At 51.3% G+C, this 21,013-nt stretch overlaps 1 protein-coding gene across 9 annotated transcripts in view; it reads right to left on the minus strand.

Annotated features, from left to right (window-relative positions):
• APBA2 (amyloid beta precursor protein binding family A member 2) overlaps positions 1-21,013 on the minus strand; it is a 240,109-nt gene that overhangs the window by 190,022 nt on the left and 29,074 nt on the right. For 5 of the 9 annotated variants that reach the window (XM_065547676.1, XM_065547669.1, XM_065547673.1 and 2 more), the window contains exon 2: positions 11,776-11,885. The gene's annotated coding sequence lies outside the window, so the exon portion shown is untranslated. Of the gene's footprint in view, positions 1-8,345; positions 8,403-11,775; positions 11,886-21,013 lie in introns of all 9 variants that reach the window. The other 4 variants (XM_073995405.1, XM_045397158.2, XM_073995404.1 and 1 more) reach the window with 3 other exon arrangements.

The raw sequence follows: 21,013 nt of genomic DNA on the forward strand, positions 1-21,013 counted from the left end.
GTAGTCCCAGCTACTCAGGAGGCTGAGGCAGGAGAATGGCAGGAACCTGGGAGGCAGAGCTTGCAGTGAACCGAGATTGCCCCACTGCACTCCAGCCTGGGCGACAGAGTGAGACTCCGTCTCAAAAAAAAAGAATGAGTTTGGCCCCCTTCCTTCTCTTGCTTACTATATGATGCCTTCCACCATGTTAGGATGCAGCAAGAAGGCCCTCAGCAGATGCAACCCTCAACCTTAGATTTCCCAGCCCGTAGAACTCTGAGCCAAAAATAACGTTCTGTTCATTATAAATTACCCAGTCTGTGGTATTCTGTTTCAGCAGCAGAATATAGATTAAGACACCTCCTTAAGCCCCCGCCTCCTTGGGAATGAGAATTCCAAAGGCCCCATCACTTTGGGGATGAGAATTCCAACATATGGATTTGATGGAACACAAGCATCAGATCACAGCAAAGAACTCCTCATTTTCATTCCCCTCAGGAGCCACAATGGGACCTGGCTTTAAACAATCCACTACCACAACAGGCAGCACTGGCCACTGAGGCCACACAGGTCACTTCTGCTGGCGAGATGCGACCAACCCCCATGGGGCCGTCCACCATCTCCACCGTCAGGGAACCCTGGCTGTCCTGCCACAGGCTCTGCAAGAGGCTAAGCCAACCTGGACGTTACTTTCACTGCCCTGGTGGATAAAGAGCATGGCGGAAGCCCACGGGTGCCTCTGAGACTGCAGCACCAGGCCCATCTGCATTGTCACATCCTGCACATGCTCAGAGGAGAGAGTCTCTAAACACCATGGGGCTGTGTTCCAGGGAGGGCTGCCTTATGGGTTTTAAACCCTACCCCGCTGCAAGGGATGGGCACCTCATAGCACTGCACCTGCACTAGGGTACAGAAGCCGGCACCCCATGCTGTGGGCTGCAGAGGCACTCCAGGTGCCCCCCTCAGCTTTCCAGGATTCAGAAAAACCCGCTCCCTGGTGAATGTGAACCTCTCTTCTGCCAGCATGAGGGTCTGCTCCACCCTGTCATCCCTCCTACCCCTCATCTCATTGGCTGGCTCCCTTCCCCTCCCAAGGACATCTTACCAAAGCAGAGACAGTGATTCTGACACCAGGTCAGTCTAGGCAACTGCAGCCTGTGTGGCCGCATTCCCTGGGGCGCAACAGCACAGAAAGGAGGGCTAGACTGAGCTGCAGCCATGCCCAGACCCAGCGGGGAGGGCTGCGTGCCGTGGCTGCTGTCCCGGATGTCCCTCTGCCAGGCCAAGGCTCACACGCAGGGACCTTTCTCCACTTGAACGTCTGTGCATTGTAATATAACTTCCCAAAATATTACTCTGCAATTATTTCCAAAGACTTAAATGGGATCTCCAAATACATACAATTAAGACTAAAATTGTAATTTTAAATCACTGATAATCTGAATAAACATAAAACTTTCCTATCGCTAAGCCAAATGCAGACAATAACATCCCAATTAACCCTTAGGTACTGCCAAACTCCGGAAAACAACCACTTTGGACCCTCAGAGGGAGAAACAGCTCCTGAACTGCGTGGAGCCTGGTAACAGACTCTGGAAATGGTCACGATCTTCCACCTGTGCAAAGCCAGATGCTTCCCTGGCCGGACCCTGCGGAGCAGCACTGGCTTGCTAAAAAGGCGGCGGATGTTTGGGCCCATGGTGGCAACAGCACCAGGTCTCAGTGAACAGGGGACAAGGATGCAAGGTCATCCCTCATCAGCTCCACTTCGCTAGGGGATGGGGGCACAGGAGGCAGCGGCGTGAGATTCCTTCTGAGTCTCAGTGGCTTTAGCCAGCTCTGGAACCTCCTTGTGGCCTCCCATTCCCAGGCCCCCGCTAAGACCCAGGAGCTACAGGGGGACCCACTGGAGTAGTCTCTCGCCAGAGACCACCGGTGGCGGGACGAGATGTTCATGTAAGCTGTCCTGCTGCCCTGAGGGCCAGAAGAGGTGACAAGCATGCCTGCATCGCACATCAACAGAGGCTCCCAGCTCCCAACCCCAGCATGGTTTCTGGCCTACAGGGGACCAGGAGAGGAACAAGGACTTTCCGTGAAGGGCTGTACCTCATGGAGGGGGCTGGGGAGGTGGCTTCACCTTGATTCCCGAACAGGGCTTCTAGCAGACCCCTAGGATAGCTGTACCGAGCCCCCAGTGTTTAGGGACATGGCACCTGAGTTTCCTGAGAATCCAGAGGCAGGAGGTCATGACCAGAGACGCCTCACAGGGGAAGAGGAGGAGCTGCCCAAGGAGGAGCTGCCCAAGGAGGAGCTGCCTGCTCCCACCAGTGTGGGGCCAGCCTGGGGCCGCCTTGAAGGAACGGCCCAGGAGCACTCCCGCAGGGCATAGGGGAGGATTGGGGGAGCAGTCAAGGGCATCAGCCCTGCAAGGCCTCCCCCAGGTCGCAGGGATGAGCTGCAAGTTCCCAGCAGGGTCATCTCTGAGAAACCCACCCGAGGGTCGCCGGAGACAGGAAGTCCAAGTGAAACATCTCCTGGACCCTAGAAGTGCCACCCAGCCCACTCGCGGAGAGAATGCCCTCTCCCCAGACACTCCATCCCTCGGAGCGCTCCCTGGCCAGCAAAAACAGAGGCAAAGGAAGAAAGAAGGGGCCACACAGCCCTCCCTCCCCGGTCGGCTCCAAGGCGGGTCAGGCTCCAGCCGGGTGGGAGAAGCTCCAAAGAGTCTATAATTACTCCTTTTCATGACTGACCAACGCTGTTCCTGGGACTGAAAGTAGCCAAAGACTCTTTTATTGCCTTAGAATGACAGAAAGTTCCAGGGCCTGCCTGGAATGTTCATTTAAGCAGAAAAAGAGCTCACCCCCAGGGCAGGCTCAGAGGGACCCTGAGGGTAAAGATGCTCATTTCTATCCTGCTCCCATAGTGGAGAGCTCAGCACCCGCCAGGATGGACCTTACGGTCCTTATGACTTCTGAGGGGAAGTCACGCCTGAAACTGGGCCTTCTTCTGGAAACAGCCCCAGCAGCAGCAGGGACCACCACGACGCAGCCCTGCCAGCCCATTCCTACCCATATTGGCAGGGGCTGGAGGGTTGGGGGGCTGCAGTGTCAGGGAGGGACAGGAGACATAGCCATTGCCCCCCTTCCACCTCCCCAACTCAGCGACTTCCACCTTTTTCTACCTTGTTTTTATAGAGATGCGAATGGGCCAGTTTTACCCTCTAGGTAAATAACTACTCAACAGCCTTGATGATGGGCAGAGGCAACCTTTTCTTTAGTAGGTGGGCGGCAGATCCACACTTCCTCATACAAGAACTGTGGTCTTTAGGAATACATATTCTCACTCCCCTTGACAGAATTAGGAAAATAATATTTTTTACACTTGAAATTAAGAGCAGAACAGATGGCAATGGTTTAGAAATCTGTTCACGAGAACTGATGCTGACAGTGGGACCATCAACAAGACATGGAGAATGGGAGCAAATTGTTTTTTTGCGAAGTGCACCCAAGTCCCACTACTGCAATCCCAAAAGCCAAATGCTGGGAATGTGGGACAGGTACAGACAGAAGGTTTAGCCACGGTAAGAGGGCAAAACAACTGGCAACGCAGAAGTGACCACAGAAAAGCCCCCTTCTTCTCTATCGACCGGGACAACCTTGTTGCCCCAGGGAAGCCTGGGCGCCAGCACCATAGAAAGTGCCATGCTAAAGACAGCCCATGCGCCCCCAGTGATAGGCAGGAAGTGCTGCACCCTTGGATCTGAGCGGTCACTCCTCTATTTGCTGACGACATCTGGGAGCCTCCCATTGGCAGCATCACTCATGCGTGTCTCAAATTCACTGAAACCACAAGGCATGAGACATCCTACAGATTAGCAGCCACCCATAGCCAGGTGGCTTGGCCTCGCTATTTATCCCTTTTGGTGTATTCATTCAGAATGTGCCAGGCTGTCTTGTGGGGGCAAGGACGCGAGGGAACACTGACACTCCAGTTTCCTGGAGCTGGTGTTCTAATTAAGAAGATAGATGACAACTGAGTAAACCATCAAATAACGAACATGATTCCCGGTTGGGGTAAGAGTCAGGAAAATCAAAGCAGGGGAAGGACTGGGGTTTCCGCTCCAACACGTAAAGACCTTGGAAGTCATCACTCCCATCCTTATGACAAGAAAATGGTGCACACACTGAAAATCAGTGACTTTCTTTGAACTCACCAGTGAATTGAGTTTGCAAACTGCCCCCCGGAAATCTAGAGACACAGCCAAATCCAAAGATCCACTGACCTGAACAGAGCCTCCAGGGCCACACCACAGTAGTTTGGGTAATTCTGACAAATTGCTACAGCCCAAGGGTGGACTCCCATGACTGAGAAACTCCTAGGAACCACAGTCTTAGGGGGCCCCGAAACTTTCATGGGCTTTTCCTCCAGGATCCCCACTAGGTTCTCACCATGAAAACCCAAGAGACACCTCCTGGTGACTCTGGCAGAGGGAGGAGAAATGTCATGCTGGTGAAATGCAGCCAGAGCCTTCTCCATGACAAACGCCTGCTTCCCGCAGGGAAAGACTTTACCAGAGCCTTGCTGCAGAGCCGTGGGGGAAGGGCATTCCTGAGTCCAGCCCCCTCTGGTCTCCTGTTTGGGGTCCAGAAAAGCAGAGTCATGGGGGAAGGGCATTCCTGAGTCCAGCCCCCTCTGGTCTCCTGTTTGGGGTCCGGAAAAGCTACATAAGAAGAAACACGTGTGACAGTCACCGCCCAGGGAAATGGGCCCACAGAAAGACTGAGGTGTCATCAGAAGACTATAGACCCCTGGCCCTCCCCACACCCTACAACTACACCAACAAGACTCCTGCGTGCAACAGCAGGTGAAAGCTGGGACAGCTGCAAGACACTGAGTCTCTCTCAGGAAGGGAACTTAGGGAAGTTCAGAGCCAGAGGACAAAAAACAAGGGCACTGCAGGGATCGGAACACTCCGGCACTCACAGCTACAACAAACATGACACGTAGCCCACAGCCAGATTAACAGAAAATCTCACTTAGTTAAAGGCCTGTTTACCTCAGTTCCTAGCAACCTATACATCATATCCAGCTTCAAAAAAATTACAAGGCACGCTAGAAGGCAAAAAGGACAACATATCCTTTTTTTTTTTTTTTTTTGAGATGGAGTCTCGCTCCGTTGCCCAGGCTGGAGTGCAGTGATGCAATCTCAGCTCACTGCAACCTCTGCCTCCCAGGTTCAAGCAATTCTCCTGCTTCAGCCTCCTGAGTAGCTGGGATTACAGGCATGTGCCACCACGCCCAGTTAATTTTGTATTTTTAACAGAGACGGGGTTTCTCCATGTTGGTCAGGCTGGTCTCGAACTCCTGACCTCAGGTGATCTGCCCACCTCAGCCTCCCAAAGTGCTGGGATTACAGGCATGAGCCACTGCGCCTGGTCCAAAAGAATCTATTAACAGAAATGAAGAATGCCTTTGACGGGCTCATCAACATGGCTGAAAATAATCAGCCTGAACACAGGTCAACAGGAACTTCTCAATGAAACACACATGCACTCAAAGGATGGTGGGGAGGCCGGGCACAGCGGCTCACGCCTGTACTCCCAGCACTTTGGGAGGCTGAGGCGGGAGGATCAAGTGAGCTCACAAGTTGAAGATCAGTCTGGGCAACATGGCAAAACCCCATCTCTACAAAAAAAGGAAAATATTTTTGTAGGGGGGAACAAAGAATCCAAGAACTGTGGAACAACATCAAAGATGTTACAAGTGTAATTGGAATACCAAAAGGGGACAAAAGAGACAATGGAGAAGAAAATCATTTGAGGTAATGATGGCCAAAATATTTTCAAAATTAATGACAGATCCAAGCCACAGATCACGGAAGCTCAAAGAACACCAAATAGAGTAAATACTAAGAACAAAACAAAACAAAAAAACAAAAAGCAAAATACCCTACACCTAGGCATATCATATTTGAATTATAGAAAACCAAAGTCAAAGAGAAAATGACCAAGGGAAACGACCAGCAGGGTGGGGAAACACTATCTAGAGAGGGATAGAAATAAGAATTAGAGCCCACTTCTCATCAGAAACCAGGAAAGGAAGAAGAAGGTGGATAGGCCAGGCACAGTGGCTCACGTCTGTAATCCCAGCACTTGGGGAGGCTGAGGCAGGCAGATGACTTGAGGTCTGGAGTTCAAGACCAGCCATGGCCAACATGGTAAAACCCATCTCTACTAAAAATACAAAAATTAGCCAGGCGTGGTGGCATGCACCTGTAATCCCAGCTACTCAGGAGGCTGAGGCAGGAGAATAGCTTGAACCTAGGAGGTGGAGGCTGCAGTGAGCCAAGATAGCACCACTGCAGCTCCAGCCTGGGCAAGAGAGCAAGACTCTGTCTCAAAAAAAAAAAAGAGAGTGGAGTGAAATCCTTAACATTTTGAAAGAATAAACTACCAACCTAGCATTCTATGTCCAGAAAAAGTATCCTTCAAAAATGAAGGAGAAACAGTTTCTCAGGCAAACAAAACCAAGGGAATTCATCACTGGTATATATACCCTGAAATAAAAGTTAGAAGATTTTTCTTCATACAGAAGAAAAATTATATAGGTTAGAAACTTGGCTCGACATAAAAAAAGAGGTATTCAAAAAGGAATAAATGACAGTGAAATAAAATGTTCTATTTTGATATAAAAATAAATGTATCTACTGCAGTAACAGTAACAATGTACTGTATGATTATGACATGGATAACTGAAATAATTAACAGCAATGTCACAAGGGATGGAAAGGAGGACTTGGGGGTATTCTGTTATAAAGTAGTTATACTAATGGGAAGAGGTATAGTGTTATTTGAAGGTGGGCTTAGATTATTTTGAAATATATATTGTAAACATATATTGTAAAACTTTTAAAAAGAAGTATGAGTGACCCACTAAGAAAGGAGATAAAATAGCATCACACAAAATGGTCCATTGAAACCAGAGGAGAGAGAAAAACAAGTCTCTGGCAAGTACAGAAGACAGTTACTAAAAAGTTTGATATTAATCTAAGTACCTCAATAATCATTTAAATGTGAAGGATCAAAACACACCCATTGAAACACAGAGATTTTCAGAGTGGATAAAAAACACAAGTCCCAACTCTATGCTCTCTACAAGATATCTACTTTAAATGCAGAGACACTGGTAGGTTAAAAGCAAAGGGACAGAGAAAGGTGTATCCTGCTAACTCTAATCGAAGTAACTTGGAGTACCATTATTAATTTCAGACAAAGCAGACTACCAACCAAGGAAAATTATCAGGGATAAAGAGGAGACATTACATAATAAAAAATCAATTTTCCAAGAGGATGTTACAATCCTCAAAGGCTATGCACCTAGCAACAGATAATTAAAATATATGGGGCAAAATCTGATAGAATTTTCATTCTAAAGGAGAAATTGGCAAATCTACTATTATAAGTGGAGACTTCAAGACCTGTCAGTAATTGACACAACAAGCAGACAGAAAATCAACAAGGACAGTTCACTTGAATAGCACCATACATCAACTCAATCGAATTGACATTTATAGACTATTCCATCCAAAAACAGCAAAATACACATTCTTCTCAAGCTTGCACGGAACATTCACAAGGATAGACCACATTCTGAGCTATGAAGTACACCTTAACAAGTATTTTAAAAACAGAAATCATAAAAATATGTTCTCAGACTACAATGGAATTAAACTAAAAACCAGTAACAGGAAGATAGATTTCACTGGTGAATTCTACCAAACAGCAAAGGGAGAAATTACACCAATTCTTTAGAATCTATTCCAGCAACTGGAAGAGAAGAAACACTCCCTCACTTTATGAAGCTGAAACTATCCTAACATCAAAACCAAAGAAATGATAAGAAAATGACATACCACTACCTCTCAGGAGCAAACAACTGAAAAATCCACAACAAATTATCAGCAAATCAAATCTAATAACATTTAAAAAGAATTATACACTACAACCAAGTGGTACTTTTTCCAAAGTGGCAATGTTGGTTCAACATTAGAAAAATCGATGGATATAATCTACCACATCAACAGACTCAAGAGAAAAAATTGTATGATCAGATCAACTGATACAGAAAAAGCATCTGACAAAAATCCAACACCCATTTCTGATTAAAAACCACTTCACTAAACGAGGCAGAGACCATCCTCAGCTTGACAAAGAGCATCTACCAAAAAACCTATTCAGGAAATGCTAATCAACAGTCAGATCCCACTTCCCACCCAGTAGGCTGGCCATAATGAAACAAGGCAACAAAAAACAGAAGCTAACAAGAGCTGGCAAGGATGGCGAAAAAGGAGCACCCACACTCACCGCCGGCGGGAATGTAAAGTGGCGCAGCTGCTGCGGTGGAAAACAGTTTGGCAGTTCCTGGAAAAGTGAAACAGAGTTACCACAGAACCCACCAGTTCCACTCCTAAATACATACACCGAAGACCTGAAAACAGACACCGCAACTAACGCTGTCCACACACGCTCACAGCAGCATTATTCCTGACAGCCAAAAGGTGGAAACCACCCAAATGTCCACCAACTGAAGGCGCAAACAAATGTGGTGTATCTGCAGAATGGAATATTGTTCGGCCCTAAAAACGACTGAAGTTGGGCCGGGCACGGTGGCTCATGCCTGTAATCCCAGCACTTTGGGAGGCTGAGGCGGGTGGATCACGAGGTCAGGAGATCAAGACCATCCTGGCCAACACGGTGAAACTCCATCTCTACTAAACATACCAAAAAATTAGCCTCGTGTGGTGGCGGGTGCCTGTAGTCCCACCTACTTGGGAAGCTGAGGCAGCAGAATGGCGTGAACCCTGGAGGCGGAGTTTGCAGTGAGCCGAGATCACGCCACTGCACTCCAGCCTGGGCAACAGAGTGAGACTCCGTCTCAAAAAAAAAAAAAAAAGGACTGAAGTTCTGACACATGTTGCAACATGGATGATCCCCATAAACTTTATGCTAAGCCAAAGAAGCCAAAAAGAAAAGGTCACAAAGTATATGATTTCTAATTTATGGGAAACATTCAGAACATGTAAGTCCATGGAGACAGAAAGCAGATTGCGGCTGCCAGAGACTGGGGTAGGGAGGCTGGGGAGTGACTGCTTAACGGAGTGTTTCCCTCTAGGATGATGAAAACGTGTTGGAACTAGACACAGATGGTGGGTGCCCAACACTGCAAATGCACTACATGTTACTGAATTACACACTTTCAAATGGTTAATGGCTAATGTTACATGAATTTTACCTACTTTTTTAAAAAAAAAACCTACAGATGACATCATATCTCATGGTGAGAAACGACATTTTCCTCCTGAGGTTGAGAACAAGGAGGGGAGAGGGAAAGCTACAGCACCAGGGCTGCCGGGTGCTCGGGAAGGCGACGACAGAATCCTACGTTGAGTATGTCCTCATGGGACGCTGTCACAGCAGGGTGACGGGGTGGGGAGCCCACTAGAACAGCTTTAAGAGTGGCCAGGTTGACTGCTGGCTTTTAGAGGTGGGGTCACAGCCTTTCTGCATCTTCTCTTAAAATCACTCAAAACCAGGAGAATGAGAAATGAAAACTGCACCTGCAAATCTTGCCAGACGAAGTGCTGAGGCAGCACAGGGACGAGGAGCCCCGGGGAGAGGGGGAGGCGGAGAAGGCTTTCCGTGCCCAGCCTCACAGCCCACCTCTAAAACCCCGAAAGGCCCAAGCACTGAGACACCAGCACAGAAAGGGAGTGAGGCCGAAAGCAGGGGGCTTCTCAATGGTCTAAATAGGGAGAGTCAGACCCCCAGCCACTCAGAGGAGGACTATCCTGACCCCTGAGCAGGGATGCCCTGGCAAAAGGACACCATGGGTTCCATATGAGAAGAGGGCAGGGAACATGGTGACACCAGAGAGCACCTGTCTGCTGAGCTGTGGGGCCCCTATCCCCACCCCACACCTCCCCCAGACTCAGCACCCACCCCCAGGGCAGGAGGCTAGAGAAACGGAACTCTCTCAGCTCTGGGGATGCTTGTTCCTGCCTCATGAGGCAGCCTATGCTGACTGATACACACTGCACAAGGGTTCACCTAAATGATGACATAACCCTATGTATTAGAGTTAGGGTTAGGGGTAGATGGAGCAGCTCTCAGGAGGGAAATCTATGAGTTCAACCATCTTGACCACAACAGAAGACTAAGAAATAGTAGCGTGCCCATATTCTTTACAAACGTGGAGATATATCCAGAGGAAGAAGCGACAACAGCTGGAAGTGGTAATCTATGGGGAGTGGGCAGGGCAGGGGCTGTGGGGAGATGGTCTGGGAGGCCAGCGGTCTATTTTTTTCATAAAACCTATAAAACTCTTTGACGTCTTAAAATATGTATATGTATCACGCTGACAACATAAAAACCGTGTCTGAAAAGTAGACCAAGCCTTTGAGGTGCAAAGGGGGCGAGGGTGGGTGGTCTGGATAAGCATCCCAAGGCACAGGCTGGTCCTAGCTGCCTGGTTCCCCCAGCGTCCTGCACAGGGCGTAGTGTGGTGACTGAGACGTGGCCAAGGCTCTGAATTCCAGTTCTGCTACATGGGCAACAACCTCAGCTTCCTCACCCCAGTGACCATGAGGGGAGTGACCGCGGCTTCCTCAGCACAGTGCATGGTGCGTGTGGGATAAATCCTGCTGCCCCTGCTTCTAAGGTCTCACCTAATTAACCTGAAGGACCTGCAGTGTTCTCGGTTGAGAGGCAGGAGCAGGACAGGCTGGGCAGGTTAGAATGTCCCCTGAGAGAGGCTGTAGAGCAGGACGGTGCTGAGCCAGCTCCTGGAACAGGGTCTGGGTTACAGATGGCAACCATGAGGAAGCCGGTGGGAGCAGGGTCGTCGAGGGAGACCAGTGTGTCGGAACAGGCAGGTGGAACACGGCTCAGACAGCCCACTAAAGGAGAGAGCATGGCTGTGACACAGCTGTGGCCCCATTGTGCACTGCACTGAGATATTCCACTGGGCACAGGGCTCCTGCGAGACAACTGGCAGCTGTTGAAGATGCTCCTGCCTCTGCAGGAGGGGCTGAGCCGCTCCCACAACCAGACCCTGCAGGCAGCTCGAGTATGTGTCCTGCACCATCGCCTTGTGGGGACTAACTGTGTGATCACCAGTGTCTTGGGCTGCCCTGCTGCCGTCCCTGGGGAGGGCCCTGCCCACACTGGCAGTGCCTGGGACTGGCCACCTGGTTGTCAAGGCAAGCAGCCTGGGGTGCTCAACAATTTAGGAATTGTTATTGCCAGGTCGAGCAGAAAGAACCTGCCCACTTCCTGCCTGCCCCTCCTCCTGGGTCCCTGGGAAGAACTGACCACCGGGATGCCCTGGGCCCATCTGCACCCCATGGGGAAGGGAGGCTGCCCAAGGAAGCAGCACAGCTCCACCAGGAGGACGGAGGCCTCAGTGCAGCTGGGAAAAGGGACCTGGGGCGTCCCAGAGACAGGATCTCAGAGGTGAGACGGACGGGTTCACAGGGAATGCAGTCTTCTCCTGGCAACTGGTCCCCTGTAAATGTCTGTTCTTCCCCTTCACCTCAAAATAAATGTAAGTGTATGTGAAGTCTGTGAAAGCAGAAAGCAAGAATATCTAGCGTAGCTGTGTTTAAGCTTTTGTTAGAGAAAGGTGAGGGCCATGGTGGCTATAACTCTTCTTACGGCCCCCAATTAGCACATCAGCCCAGACTCATGCATGAATGCCACATTAAGTGCAGTGGGGATCGTGACGGGTTCTACTCACTCAGAATCTCCAGACACAGGAAGAGGCTCACCCCGTCTGTCCACGGGACAGTCCTGGCCTGTTGGTGGTTTGTCCACAGGAGATTCGGCAATGCGTAAATATTCAGGAGACTGTAAAGAAAAAGAACACAAACAAATGAAGCATCCACCGGCTGAGAAAGGAAACCGCTGATTCACCCACAGAGGAGCAGGTGTGGATGGCAACGATGGGCCACATGCGCTTATGGGAGGCTAACAGCTCCCTTTCCAGAATCTCTAGAGTAGCTGGAACTCCAAGGCTCTCCAGAGCGGCCGAATATCAGAAAAACCAAGTCACAGGTTGACCGTGATTCTCCCCCAAGTCTTCAAGTGAACTTTCGTGTTTATTCCCAAAGGACAGTGAGTACAGACAACTAATGATTTCGGGCCACAGGTAGCAGAGCTGCATGCTAAGCTTGTGGGGAATACATTTTTCAAGCCCTTCTGTAGGAAGATAAGGGAAATCTGGTGCCATTAATATTTCAGGTTTCATTTGCTCTGACAGGAAATGAAACACATTCATCAGGGTTCTGTTCCCAACTTGGTTTTTCTTTTCTTTTTTTTTTTTTTTTTTTTTGAGACGGAGTCTCACTCTGCCGCCTAGGCTGGAGTGCAGTGGCCAGATCTCAGCTCACTGCAAGCTCCGCCTCCCGGGCTTACGCCATTCTTCTGCCTCAGCCTCCCAAGTAGCTGGGACTATAGGCGCCCGCCACCTCGCCCGGCTAGTTTTTTGTATTTTTTTTTTTTTAGTAGAGACGGGGTTTCACCGTGTTAGCCAGGATGGTCTCGATCTCCTGACCTCATGATCCACCCTTCTCGGCCTCCCAAAGTGCTGGGATTACAGGCTTGAGCCACCGCGCCCGGCCGAAACCAACTTGGTTTTTCAAAGTACGAAATGCTGCATGAGATACAGAGCTTGCGGAATTTGGGTTATTTATCTTAAAATAGTGCATGCCACACCTAGTAGGCTGGGGGATGTTTTTCCAAACACACTAAACAAACCCCTTGCAGAGAAAGGGCGATGGTGCCCACGTGCCGGTGCCCAGAGAAGCCATCAGATTAGCAGGTGACACTGCTTCTCCCTGAGACGCAGGTGGCCATCAGTGCTCAGCCAGCACCCTTACCGATCAGCACCGTCTGCCTGGACTTCACACAGAACTGAGCTGCAGAGACAGACACTTTGGTTCATGTCCCAGCTCTGCCACTGACATCTTCAGAAGACTATGTAACCTGCCTGTGCCTCAGTTTCCTTACCATGAAGGATGATGGCAGCACTGAGATATGGGGGTTCAGGCTCCAGCTCCAGCACCTGCTCCCAACCCCTCTCACCATCATCCTCCTGCCACATCAAACGAGGGAGCTGACACCCATTCCTTAAGCGGTTGCTCCAGCTTTAACATCCACGGCTGCTGCCTTCCGGCTTGCTACTTCCTCTCATCTGTGTTTCCTGCCTGTGAGCAGGCCACCCAGCTGGAGGCCTCCTAAACCCAAACATTTATTCCCACCCCATGGGCCCACTCTGATACTGAAGCACAAGAGGGAGTAGTGTCCATTCGGGGGAAACCCAGGCCAAACCCCACCTGCCTGCAACCACCGTGGTGTGGGCATGAAGGGCACACCAAGAGCCAGGGACTCTAATGGGGCCCATGGAGACACAGCGCTGCATGACAAGGCCATGGCCTCCAAGCCACGGCGTGCAAAGCATCTGAGGTCCTGAGCCTACGCCCTGCCCATGGCTGCCTTGCCCCGTCACACCCCAAATCCCTGTGCCATCTGTGCCTCACCTCTTCTGTGCCCATGTTTAAATCTTTTTGTTGCTGTTGCTCCTCTAGAATCTTCCTGGCAAACTCCTATTCATTCTTCAAAACCCAGCTGGTGCAGGCATCTCTGAATTTTGGGGGCAATCACACTATTCTCAGCCCTGTCTTCTTTCTGCAGTCCTCACAATCATTCATGACCACTTCTCCCATTCCTCTCGGGCTCCTACCCGGCCCCGAAAGGGCACACAGTTTACAGACTGGACATGACGCTTTTGGCCCCTAAACCCTCAAATGCAGCCTTAAAAAAGGAAGATAAATGCAAGCAAATGCAAAGGCTGAGGAGGGGCCTCTGGTAGATGAGGAGGGAGCATCGGGCTGGGAGTCAAAGATACCGGGCTACAGAGGAAGGAAGCTGCCACAGAACACGCCACGGACGCCACACAGAGCACCGACAGCCATGTTCAAGCCCGTTCTTATCCCACGGACAAACGGGGCCAGCAGATGTTTCAGACTAAGGAGGGGTTTATCACATCAATACGGAGCAGGATGACCTGGGGGAGCAGGGCTCATCTGGGAGCCCCCAGAAAGGAAATGCAGAGGTTGCCCTGAGGGCCGAACGTACACAGCCCTTCTGGGACAAGAGAGCTGCAGGACACTCACTGAGTCCACACTGCAGGGTGTGCTGACCAAGCTGTTCAGGAGACACAGAGAAAGAGTTCCTCCCTGACTTCTGCCTCCTCTGGGAAGAACCAGCCCTGCATCCTGAACCAGAGAACGCCTGGCCTGCCCAGCCGTGCCCCGTCAGCCCCCACAGCACGCCACATTGCAAAACCACCGTCACCTGCCACGGGCCGCGGGCTGCCACCTGCCGCGTGTTCCTGGGGCTAAGCACACAGCCGGTTTGACCCGGAGCAGAGGGACAGAGGTACAGCCTCCCAGGAACCCGGGAGTCAGCGGTTGTTCATTCTCCCTCCATTCAACAACCGCGGGCGGGGCTCAGGCTCCTGGCTTTCTGCGTGTCACGGTGCCCAGCAGATGACCCTCCCTGCAGGGCGTGTGTGGCATCCTGCCTCCTTCCCTTGGCTCGGCCTCTCCCCCAGCCCCCCCAGGTAAAAGGTTCGCAGCGAAGGGCAGAACACTCCAGCAACTCTCAGATAATCCCCACAATCGGCCGGGCGCGGTGGCTCACGCCTGTAATCCCAGCACTTTGGGAGGCCGAGGCGGGCGGATCACGAGGTCAGGAGATCGAGACCATCCTGGCTAACACGGTGAAACCCCGTCTCTACTAAAAATACAAAAAAATGAGCCAGGTGCGGTGGCGGGCGCCTGTAGTCCCAGCTACTCGGGAGGCTGAGGCAGGAGAATGGTGTGAACCCGGGAGGCGGAGCTTGCAGTGAGCCAGATCAAGCCACTGCGCTCCAGCCTGGGCGACAGAGCGAGACTCCGTCTCCAAAAAAAAAAAAAAAAGAGAGAGAGAGAGAGAGAGAATCCCCACAATTAACTGGCAAGCGACCCTGCCCAGCGTCGCAGTGAGCGGGTGGGACGGGAACCGCTCACTGATGTGGGCAACAACCCCAAGGAGGACACCAAGCGACCGTCGCCCGCTCTCCAGCTGCCATGGCGACACCCGGGCCAGCAGTAGCCTCTGCAGCCCCCTCCAACCGGGATCCTGCATAGGCCCCGTTGCAACCACCCCCACCCCCATCCCCATCCCCGCCACACCCACACGCATCAGGCACTCCTTTAAAATACATCCCGCCCGAGTGTTCCCACAACGAGGCGGACGCCAGAGGAGCACCGGGATTCCTCCTTGCCGTGGCAGAGGCCATCTGCCTCACCTCGCCCACCTGGGAGTCCTGCTTCCTCTGAGGACAGGGACTGGGGCCCGGAGGGGGCGCAGCGCATCAAGGCCGCTCCTGTGTCCCTCTCCCTTCGGAGTGAGCCACACCTCCTTTCATGAGTTCTCCCTGTGTGCCAGCTGGCCGGGTGGCCCTTCCAAAATAAAGAAGGGGCTTGGCTGCCGAGGGCAGCGGCCTGGGTTGAGAGCCGGCTGTGTCACTGACCGGCTCCGTGGCACCAGGAACGCTTCTTAACCTCCCTGTGCCTTTTCCCTCACCCACGGAGACCACAGGCAACGCTGCAAAACCCAAAAGCAGACCGCCTCAGCCTGCAGGCCGTCCCGCGGAGCCTGCGCCTCCCAAGCGCCCAGCAAACACTCGCAGTGATTCTTACCCCTCTCTGGGCAGAATCCTCGGAGACCGACTGGGAGCAGCTTCCTTGCCCCATGGTGGCATCTAAGCAGCAGGTAGCTGTGCTGGGGTAAGGCAGATGAAAGGAGCACGGGAGGCTGCTGAGACCAGAGAGGAGCAGAATGGGGCAGGGGCAGGATGCAGTGAGTGCCGCTCCCCAGAGACCAGCTGGCCCCCAGTACCCCTGCCCACGCCACAGTAAGCCAGGGTGCCAAAGGATGTGACAAGAGGGTCTTCTCAAAACAGCAGTCAGCTAATAAGACAAAAAGCAACTAACGATCTACTAAAACAAAGACATGGTAGCTGAGTCATTCCACATTTGTCAAAACCCATAGAATATACAACATGAAGAGTGAACCCTAGTATGTTTTAACTATGGGCTCCAGTTAATAATAATACTGCCTCATCAAAGGTAACGAATGTACCACACCAATGTAAGATGTTAATAATGAGGAAACGGGGGAAATGGGGTGAGGGGGTACAGGAGAACTCCCTAAACTTCCTGCTTAATTTCTCCATAAACCTAAAACTGCTGAAAAAAATAAGTCTATTCATTTTTTAATATGGTAGTTGATTGACTCAAAGGGCTAAATGTGAGAATGGGATACTATTAAAGGGTCAATGGGTAAAGGGAAGATGGGGCTACGGGATTCTCCCAGAATGCAGTGCAAGCCAGACCCTAGGAAGGAGCCCTGGAGGGGAGCGGGTTTCTCCTGACACTGGTGAGGGCCATCAGGCTCTGGGCACCATCCCAACCCCCCTCATCACAGTCCCTCTCTCTCCAAATTGAGAAGTGTTCATGAGAATTCTCAGGATTTTAGTTACGTACCGTCTTTCCCCAGTACTGCTTTCCTGGGGGTTTGGAGGGAGGGCAGGGAGGACGGGAACAGCAAAGGAAACCTTAGTAACCATGTCACCCTTTGCCCGGGTCCCTGGCTTCTCCCAGGCTGCCACATTTCCCACCTCATGGCCTCAGAGAGTCCCCCTCTCTCTACTGAGCTGTTGGCAGCGAACTGCTTTCTTGCTGGCTTTCCCTTTTTTTCAGAAGTGTATTTCTTTAGAATGAAGTCTTTCAGAAAGGCAATTCAGCATTCTCTATCAAAACTTTAAACAGGCATATCCTTGTGCCCAAAAACTCCATTTCCAGGAGGACTCAAATGTATAAAAAATGATGCTGAAGATTTTCATTGCCGCAATCTTTTAAAAAACTGGAAACCTAAGTACCCATAAATAAGAAAACGTTAAATAAACGACGGCAGAGTTCACGCACTGGAAGAGTGGACGGCGTTTTTAAAGAGGCAGGGCAACGAGCACTACAGTGAGGGATCCTACAGGCCTGTTTTCGAGGGAAAACGGCAAGTGAGCTACAGCGAGCGCACGTGTGTAGATCCCAGTTACAGGTCCGTCAAGATGGCTAGAGAATACACACACTGCCCAGCCCATACACCTCGAAAAGGCACACAGAAAGGGGAAACCCCCAAAGGCTTGTCAGCCATGTCCTCAGGGGAGGGGAGCGGGGAGAGAGGTGGGAGCAGAGGAGGCCTGGATATTTTACTTTATTAAAGATGTATGTACTGGCTGAGTGTTTCACCAAAACACATTTAATATTCACCGGCATTTTAATCAAACCCACCTGTGCGCCTTTGAGGGTCTGCTTTTCTAGCTGGGGAGATGTCGGCACTGAGACAAAATGACCTGTGGGGAACGGCAGACAGCGAGGGGAGGAAGCAGGACTTCCTGCACGGGCTGCTGCTCTGGGCATCAGGAGAGGTGGCAAACAGGCTGGTCTCCTCCAGGAAGGCGGCCACTGGAGCAGAGGAGCCAGCCTCCCACGCGATCAGGATGTGAGCACACCACAGGGCACAGCCAGAGACCCCCAAAACACAGGAGGCAGTGCTGACCCAAGGGAGGGCAGGACCAGGGGATGTGCCGGCCAGGACAGCCGGGGGTGTGCAGGCAGGCAGTATTAATGTGGGAAAACAATCATTCAGTTTCATTCAATCAGTAGTTTGCATGCAAACATGTGGTGTGTATGGGCTGTGCATGGTATGTGTATGCTATTGTGTGGTATGTGTATAGTGTGAATGGTGTGTATAAGATGTCTGTGTGGAATGTGGTGTGTGGTATGGGTGATGTGATATGTATATAGAGTATGGAGTGGTGTGTGTATGTTGTCTATGGGGTGTGTGTGGTGTGTGGTATGTACGGAGGGGTGTGGTGTGTATGGGGAGTGTACGTATGGTATTATGTAGTGTGTGTGTAATATGTATGAGGTGTGTGTGGTGTTATGGTATGTATGTGGTGTGTATAGTGTGTATGTGTGGTGTGTGAGAGGTGGGTATGGTATGTGTGTGGTGTGTGGTGTGTATGGTATGTATGTGGTGTGTATAGTGTGTATGTGTGGTGTGTGAGAGGTGGGTATGGTATGTGTGTGGTGTGTGGTGTGTATGGTATGTATGTGGTGTGTATAGGGTGTATGTGTGGTATGTGAGAGGTAGGTATGGTATGTGTGTGGTGTGTGGCGTGTATGGGGTATGTGCGTGGTGTGTGTGAGGTGGGTATGGTATGTGTGTGGTGTGTGGTGTGTATGGGGTATGTGTGTGGTGTGTGTGAAGTGGGTATGGTATGTGTGTGGTGTGTGGTGTGTATGGGGTATGTGTGTGGTGTGTGAGAGGTGGGTATGGTATGTGTATGGTGTGTGGTGTATGGGGTATGTGTGTAGTGTGTGTGAGGTGGGTACGGTGTGTGTGGTGTGTATGGGGTATGTGTGTGGTATGTGAGAGGTGGGTATGGTATGTGTGTGGTGTATGGTGTGTATGGGGTATGTGTGTGGTGTGTGTGAGGTGGGTATAGTATGTGTGTGGTGTGTGGTGTGTATGGGGTATGTGTGTGGTGTGTAAGAGGTGGGTATGATATGTGTGTGGTATGGGGTATGTGTGTGGTGTGTGTGAAGTGGGTATGCTATGTGTGTGGTGTGTGAGAGGTGGGTATGGTATGTGTGTGGTGTGTGAGAGGTGGGTATGGTATGTGTGTGGTATGTGGTGTGTATGGGGTATGTGTGTGGTGTGTGTGAGGTGGGTATGGTATGTGTGTGGTGTGTGGTGTGTATGGGGTATGTGTGTGGTGTGTGAGAGGTAGGTATGGTATGTGTGTGGTGTGTATGGGGTATGTGTGTGGTGTGTGTGAGGTGGGTATGCTATGTGTGTGGTGTGTGGTGTGTATGGGGTATGTGTGTGGTGTGTGAGAGGTGGGTATGGTATGTGTGTGGTGTGTATGGGGTATGTGTGTGGTGTGTGTGAGGTGGGTATGGTATGTGTGTGGTGTGTGGTGTGTATGGGGTATGTGTGTGGTGTGTGTGAGGTGGGTATGCTATGTGTGTGGTGTGTGGTGTGTATGGGGTATGTGTGTGGTGTGTGTGAGGCGGGTATGGTATGTGTGTGGTTTGTGGTATGTGAGAGGTGGGTATGCTATGTGTGTGGTGTGTGGTGTGTATGGGGTATGTGTGTGGTGTGTGTGAGGTGGGTATGGCATGTGTGTGGTGTGTATGTATGCACACACATGCACACCTGTGCACTGCAGATAACAGGCAGGCCGGTGGCCCGGGACACACATTGATGACCAGCTCAGCCGAGGCCAGGCTCAGGTGGGGAGTGGCCAGGCCCCCATCAGCTCAGAACCCTGAATGCACTAAGAGACCAGGAGGAAAGAACGGGCTGTGTCCCCGTTTCTACCCAAAGCAGCTCTCACAAAGGGGCTGACCGGGGTCGTGCAGCCCAGGAATCCTGGGGAAGGTATTTTCCGTAACTCTTCTCGGGAAGGGGAGGTCCGGAGTGCGTGGGCAGGACCAGTCCCTTATGGGCCGTGCAGCTGAGCGGGGCGGCAGGACCCGGGAAGTGCGCTGCACGGGAGGAGGAGCAGCTTGTAGCACAGCCACCCAGCTGCAATCCGGGTGGAATATCCAGCCGCACCCTCAGGCCCCGTGGGTGTCACAGAAGAACAAAGGCACTCCAAAAGGAAGCCGCGTGCAAACCCCCAGGCATCCTTCGAACTTCTGCTGCAATTCTGAATCCTTCATCGATGAAGGTCAAATATACAGTATTTTTGTATATACAGACCTTCTTGCAAAACCTGCTTTCCCTTCAAAAGTCACCTAATACCATGACGCTCTCACACACCAGGCTCAGGGGTGAGCTGCCTCCTCAGGGTCTACACCTCAAAGCAGCCCCCGTGAGGGCCCCTGGGACGAGGAGGGGGAGCCTGACCGCTCCCCTTCCCTCTCTCAACTGCAGCACTAATGGAAAGTGCAAGGAGAACATTTCTGACCCTTCCGTTAGGAAACACGTTCGCAGAATTAAAAAGCAAGTAAGTAATTTTCAGACTAGACACAACAGAAGACTAAAATATTTTTTAAAAACCCAATGTTTCACCTCAAGGACTTCCACATGGAGGGAGAAATAGCCTGCCGTTGGCATAATTATCCAGGACCCCAGTGTTCCTAGAGGGGTGTGTGTGAGTGTACCCCACCGGCCCGCAGCCTGTCACTGCAGCCCAGGACAGGAGGCTCTAGGGAGGGGCCGAAGCTACTCACTGACCCAGATGTCAGACCACAGCAAGGACTATTCATGAAATAGAATCTACCAAACTGGCTTCAAAGTCACCAAACACAATGAAAGAAACTCGGTGACTTTAAGCTACAACTAGTAGAATTTTTTTTAATTTAAACAAGTGCTAAAGTTCTAAAGAGGGTGAGACCCACAAATGGGGGCTCCCCTGTCTCATATGCTGCTGTGGCTCCAACCCCTCAGCCAGCAGCAGCACATACCGGGGCTCCACAAGGATTTCCTGAATCCATTCAGACACTGCTATGGAAAGACTGGAGGTCAGCAGACTGTCCCTTTCTACCTCCCGGTGGTGGACTACAGGAAGTAGACAGACACAGATCCCAGGACAGCTTCCCAGGGAGTGGTTTGCAAACCTGGGCACAGGGGATTGAAGCCAGAGCCCCTAGGATCCTGGGCGAAGGGACAGGAGGTAGGACTGTGACCTGATAGGTCCCAGAGATGGAACAAGGCGACAGGTGCAGTGGTGGGCACGGGCCACTGCTGAGCAGCCTGGTGGTCCCAGCAAGGTGTGAAAGGGCACCAAGCCTCCAGATGCTGCCCCGCCTGCTCCTCGAGCTATTGTGAGGACAAACCCAGCTGACAGATGTGGA

The sequence above is a fragment of the Macaca fascicularis genome, chromosome 7 (genome assembly GCF_037993035.2).
Source record: "Macaca fascicularis isolate 582-1 chromosome 7, T2T-MFA8v1.1".
Classification (NCBI taxonomy): Eukaryota; Metazoa; Chordata; class Mammalia; order Primates; family Cercopithecidae; genus Macaca; species Macaca fascicularis.